The following is a 6000-nucleotide window of genomic DNA, read 5'->3' as shown; positions in this document are numbered from 1 at the left end:
CAGCACCGGGTCTCAGGCACACGCAGTTAATACCCTGTCAACCCCCTATGCGTCTGTGTGCACGCCTGCCTCAGTTCGCAATAATGTACAAACACCCTTACAGTACTCGCTCTTCCTTTGCACACCCCCATCCCGTTTCTCCCAGGTGCTGGGATTTGCATACAGCTGTAGGCATACTCTTTTACTGAGGGCATGAGCAGTACAAATTTGCATATATTACTCTGTGCAAATGGGCACACTCCTGCCTCAGCCCCCATGTGTACATGCACGGTGTAGCAAGCCCTTCATCTTCTCCATAGATAACTAAAACATTGTCTACAGCAGTTCAACCATCTATTTAGGTCTCTCCATCCTAATCCTCTTCCTATAGCTCTAGATTCCAGTCTTCAGAACAGTGCAATGTTTCATGATCACACAGAGATAGATCGATGGAAAGCAGATGATACTCTGTCAGAATGACCCCATCCATCAATGACTGGCGTTATGGAGATCCTGACAGCCTCCGCTGATGGCCCTGAAGACTGATTTTAGAAACCACTAACTAGTGGGATAGGTACATAAATGCTGAACATTGCAGAATGAGCAAGGTTTGGGACATCCAACCTCTGCCTGTTCTATTTTCCTGCTACAATATTTTCCATTTTAAGTAAATTGGGTAAATGAATTATTAATCTTATAGTTATTCTGATAGATCCACTTACATAGAAGCTATCCTTAAAACATGTTCTCTTGGGCAAAACAAGTTTTTCCATTGTGGAATGACCACAGGCAGCATATCAGCATTGGTGTCACTACTGTCAAGCATACTTTCCTACTCAGGTCTGTAAGTAGGTGTGCACGAGCGATGCTGCCACTTAGGTGTCAGGGCCCTAGGGCGGCATTGTCACGGCCTTACAGCCAGTGGCGTATCCAGGGCAGGTCGGCCACGGTCCAGGTCCGGTAAAGCCAGTGTAGTGCGGATTGCAGTTGGTACACACCAACGCTGGCGCTGGGTAGTACACTCGTACTACCCGGCGGCCGTGTGCGTGTATCAGCAGCCAATGAGAGTCAGACAGACTTTCATTGGCTGTTGTGCCCCCCGCTGGAGCTGGGCTGGAGCTCACTCATCAGCTCCGGCTTCCGGTCGCTGCAGTGGGTGATGGGAGAGATGTCATGATGTCTCTCCCATAGTACCGATTGGGAGGAGCGGGGATTCAGGTAAGTGGTTTGTGTATGTTATATATGTAAGGGGCACTACTGGCCGAGAGCACTGCACTGTATCACTACTGGGGGCACTGCATAGGGGGGACCACTACTGGGAGCACTGTATAAGGGGCACTACTGGGGGCCTGCATAAGAGAGACCCATACTGGGGGCACTGCATAGGGGGGACCACTACTGGGGGTACTCTATCAGTGGCACTACTACTGGGGGCACTGTATAAGGGGCACTGCATAGGGGGGACCACTACTGGGGGCACTGTATAAGGGGCACTGCATAGGGGGACCACTACAGGGGGCACTGTATAAGGGGCACTGCATAGGGGGAACACTACTGGGGGCACTGTATAAGGGGAACTGCATAGGGGGAACACTACTGGGGGCACTGTATAAGGGGCACTGCATAGGGGGGAACACTACTAGGGGCACTGTATAAGGGGCACTGCATTGGGGGAACACTACTGGGGGCCTGCATAAGAGGGATCACTACTGGGGGCACTGAATAAGGGGCACTACTAGGGGCATTGCATAGGGGGGACAGTATAAGGGGCACTGTATAAGGGGCACTACTGGGGGCATTGCATAGGGGGACCACTACTGGGGGCACTGTATAAGGGTCACTGCATAGGGGGGAACACTACTGGGAGCACTGTATTGGGGGGAACACTACCGGGGGCCTGCATAAGAGGGGCCACTACTGGGGGCACTGTATCAGGGGCATTACTGGGGGCACTGCATAAGGGGGGGAACTGTCTAGGGGGGACTGTATAAAGGACACTGTATAAGGGGCACCACTGGGTCACTGTATAAGGGGCGCTACTGGAGGCACTGTATAAGGGTGCACTACTGGGGGCACTGTATAAGGGGCACAACTACATGGAGCACTGCTACTGGGGACATTGCATAAGGGGCACTACTACAGTGGGCATTGCAAGAGGGGCACTATGGAAAAGAATGTTCCCAGAGTGACGAGAAACGGCGGTGTCATGGGGGCACGCCCCCATTTTTCAGTGACCACGCCCCTTGTGGCATGTGGATGGCCACATCCACTTTTTGGCGAGCGCGCCTTCGGCATATAGCTGTAGGCTTCAGATAGGGGGAGCTCCATTTTTTTATTTTGTCCTGGTCTCCAAATACCCTAGTTACGCCAATGCATGCAGTGTGCCATTAGAGCTGCCCTTTGGACACACTGGGCACACAGTCTGCAACCTGAATAACCACAGTGCGCTATTCCTACTCTTACAAAATGTCCAAGAGACTCCTGAAGCTCAAGGAATTCTCCATGACTCCTGGGAAAGGCGGGCACAATCCCGCATCCACTAGAGAAGTAGACAGGGCTATTCACTGCCCATCTCATCATCATGGCCTCGCCCCTCGCTGCACAATGATGCGCAATGCACAGTGGGAGGCGTTCCACATCATTACGAATCCCACTCTAGTCACCCCTCTAAGGTCCAAAATCTAGGCATGCATGTTTGTCAGGAGGGAGTAACAATCAAAACCATGATAAAGTTCAGAGCAATAGATTATAATAATGTAACTGGTTATGTATGAAATGAATACAGCTGATGATATAGGGCTCAATCCAATTGTTTGCGAAGATCTTACGGGTGCGAGTCATCGCGGCAACAGCCGCACTTTACGGCAGCCCGAATACCGGACAATGGATTGACCCCATAGGCTGATGTAGTATGACTGAGGAGCCTCTGTTTCTGTACATATACTAATACCCCTTTACATTGACTGAAAAATCCCGGGTTGGTGCACGGGGACGCGCATCAACCTGGGATTTTTGTTAGTGTAAAGTAAACGGATCAACCCGGGTTCAGTGACCCGGGGATCCGACCTGGCTAGGTTGCAGGGTTGAGCAAGGGTTGCTCCGGTGTCAACCTGCAGTGTAAACGGTGCGACCCAGGTCGCGCTGCGCCACATGCTAGCTGATTGGCCGGCTTCAGCAGCATTTGGAGATGACATCATCTCTAAGTGTCCACTGAAACAAGTGCCGGCCCAACCAGAACGGAGTAGCGCGCCCCACCTGTCCTCCGGACCGCTGCAGAGTAAGATAAGAGAGTCACGGAGGGGGAGGGAGGGGAAGAAACGCTGCTCATCTGCGCTGGAGAGCCGGGTCAGTGCGGTGTAAAAGGGGCCTGTCCCGGGTCTGATCCAGGTTGGAAACGTGTTCCAAATCCCGGGTCAGACCTGGGGCTTTGGTGTAAAAGGGGTATAATTGGATGTAAGTTTGGGTCTCATAAGACGCCTTATTAAAATCATTAATATAACGAGGGCAGTGTTTCTTGCCTGGACAATATTAATTAAATCATTCATATTAATATAATTATTTACAGGGAAATGTATAAATATAAGAAATACACAAACCACGATAGGACTAATAGTATAACAACAGCGATTTATCCACTGCATGTTTTGGAATTGAAAACACAAGGTACATCTGACAAGTAATTAATCCATCAAGTTGGAACGTAAGAAATTTGTTCCCTGACAAGTAAGTTCCTATTGCAATTAGTTGAACTAGAATAACTTTCGGCTTATCAGGCTGAGAAGGAAATAGTTCAAATTGTCATAAAAGCCCCTGTGGTGGGGATTCTAGAACAGGCTCCACACAACTGAGACAATATATGAGAGTGCCCAGTAAACACTGTGGGAATGTAAATACCTATTCATGAGACGGTTTATGCAGGGCTATAGGTGTAGTTATTTACAGTGACTCACAGGCACGTTAAACGCTCTATAACTCAGACATTTTTCACTGCTGTATCACTTCCATGTCCTGAGATGCTGTCTGTGAGGGACAGGTCTGAGCCTACAGGGCGAATTCTGTCAGGTTTGTCACAAGCTGAATAGCCTCACAGGCCTCAAAATGTATGCAGAGGGGGGAGGGGCACAAACAAAGTACCCAGGCCCTCAAGATGCCACAACAACACACCCCTCATTGCACATAAAAGTGGCGCGGCGCGCACAAAACCGAGTCCATGACGGGGAATAGCCATGCCACCTTTACTGGTGCCTGCCAGGTGTCTCGGTGCCTCTATTCATAGGAGTGGGATAAGAAATAATCAGCTGTGGTGATATCATAGCAGTGCATAGAGACTGAACACCCTACAGATGTGTCCTTTCTTACTAATGCTTCAGTCGCTTCAAATAGCCCACGTGGCTCGGCTGTGCAGAGCGGCTTTTTCACTCAAAATGTGCGTCTTATAAATAAAACAGTGCGACTTTGTGAGTGAGTAAAACCCATTTCTGTTAAAGTCGCAGCCTGGCGTCTCTGGCACACAGGGTCTGATTCTGACTCGGTCACAAGCGCTGTGCGCTCGCAACCGGGTCGATGGTGGGCCAGTGCGCATGCGCGAGACCCGGATAGCGACGGGCAATCCGTCGCTCCGGGTCTAGTACCAAAGGGGGCGTACTGTCGATGTTGAGTGACAGCACGCCCCTTTGGTGGGCGGGCCGGGGGAGTGGCTGCCCAAATGGAGGCATTCCCATGTGAACGCCTCCATTTGGGGGCGGCCCCACTGACATCACGAGTGATGTCAGTGGGAGAGATTTCGGCTCTGGGGCTTGCGGCAACGAGACCCTACCACAAGGGTCTCGTCGCAAGCCCGATGGTCGTGATGGTCTTGATCATCGCGACCATCATCATGGCCACTCGCTATGCGAGTGGCCAAGAGGCCGCTCCAAAAAAAAAAAGCCCGGCCCTGATTCAGAGCGAGCGCTCTGTCAGAGCGAGCGGCTCTGAATCAGGCCCACACTTTCCCCTGCATCTGCGAATCGACTAGGACACAAAATCCTAATAAAAATATAGTGCGCTACACCTCTCGGAGCGTCCTAGTGGGTGCCTCGGACAACCAGTATGTGAGAACACTTTTGTATTTTATCCTTATTTGTCTACTCTCCAGGAATGTCCAGGAGATTCCAGAATTATGGGAAGCTCTCCCAGACTCCTTGGAGAATAGACCAATCTCCCTAACCCTAAGCGCACATTTTGCCAGTGGAGTGAGCGGTCTGGTGGACGCTTATTGCAGCAATGGAGGAAATCTGTAAAGGTCAACAATCACTAGGTAATCTAAAGGGTCAGCTGCACAACTTTTAAAGAACACATAAATCCACAAAATGACAATAGGTATCAAAGGCTGTATGTTGCTGACATAAATAATATACAGTAGTTTATGTGCATCATGTTTTCTTCTATACTTCTACAGCAGGTTGCCAAGTTAGAAGTGTGCAGGCACAGACTGACTGCCAGTTTTGCAGACCTGCTCTGTAGAAATTAACTATGTGGATTGATGGAGACATAAACAGAAGCAGGTCCAGTGATGTCACTGACCTGACTTATGTCACAGCTTTGCATATGACGCACATTCTTTACGGAGCTGCCCTGTACAATCAGTCTGCACCTACTTCCAAGATCACGTGTGTCAAAGTCGCATAGTGGAAATATGTCACTTTAATGTCTCACCTACTAAATTTCAGGGCAGTGCTTTAATTAAATTAAACTCTTTTATTTGCTTATTGCAGTCGTATCTATTTTGTTACATTAATCACAAGAGTGATCACATCAGGATTGTCCTTGTTACATGTGTCTTTTTTATGTATATACTAGCTGGAGTACCCGGCGCTGTTTACACATCATCCTCCAACCAACCTCTCCTTAGGCAGGCCTCACGAAAAGTGTGACAAACTTCCCCATCAACAGTCCTAAGGTCTTCGAAGGAAGTAGGACCTGTAACGGTGAAAAGCAATTTTCGGAGATAGAAGCATTCAAAATTTGTAGGATGTACAGTGT

Source organism: Taudactylus pleione, unplaced genomic scaffold (genome assembly GCF_031769625.1).
Source record: "Taudactylus pleione unplaced genomic scaffold, aTauple2 ptg000579l, whole genome shotgun sequence".
Taxonomy (NCBI): domain Eukaryota; kingdom Metazoa; phylum Chordata; class Amphibia; order Anura; family Myobatrachidae; genus Taudactylus; species Taudactylus pleione.
The sequence above is the reverse complement of the archived record's forward strand: the minus strand, read 5'-3'. Positions refer to the sequence as shown.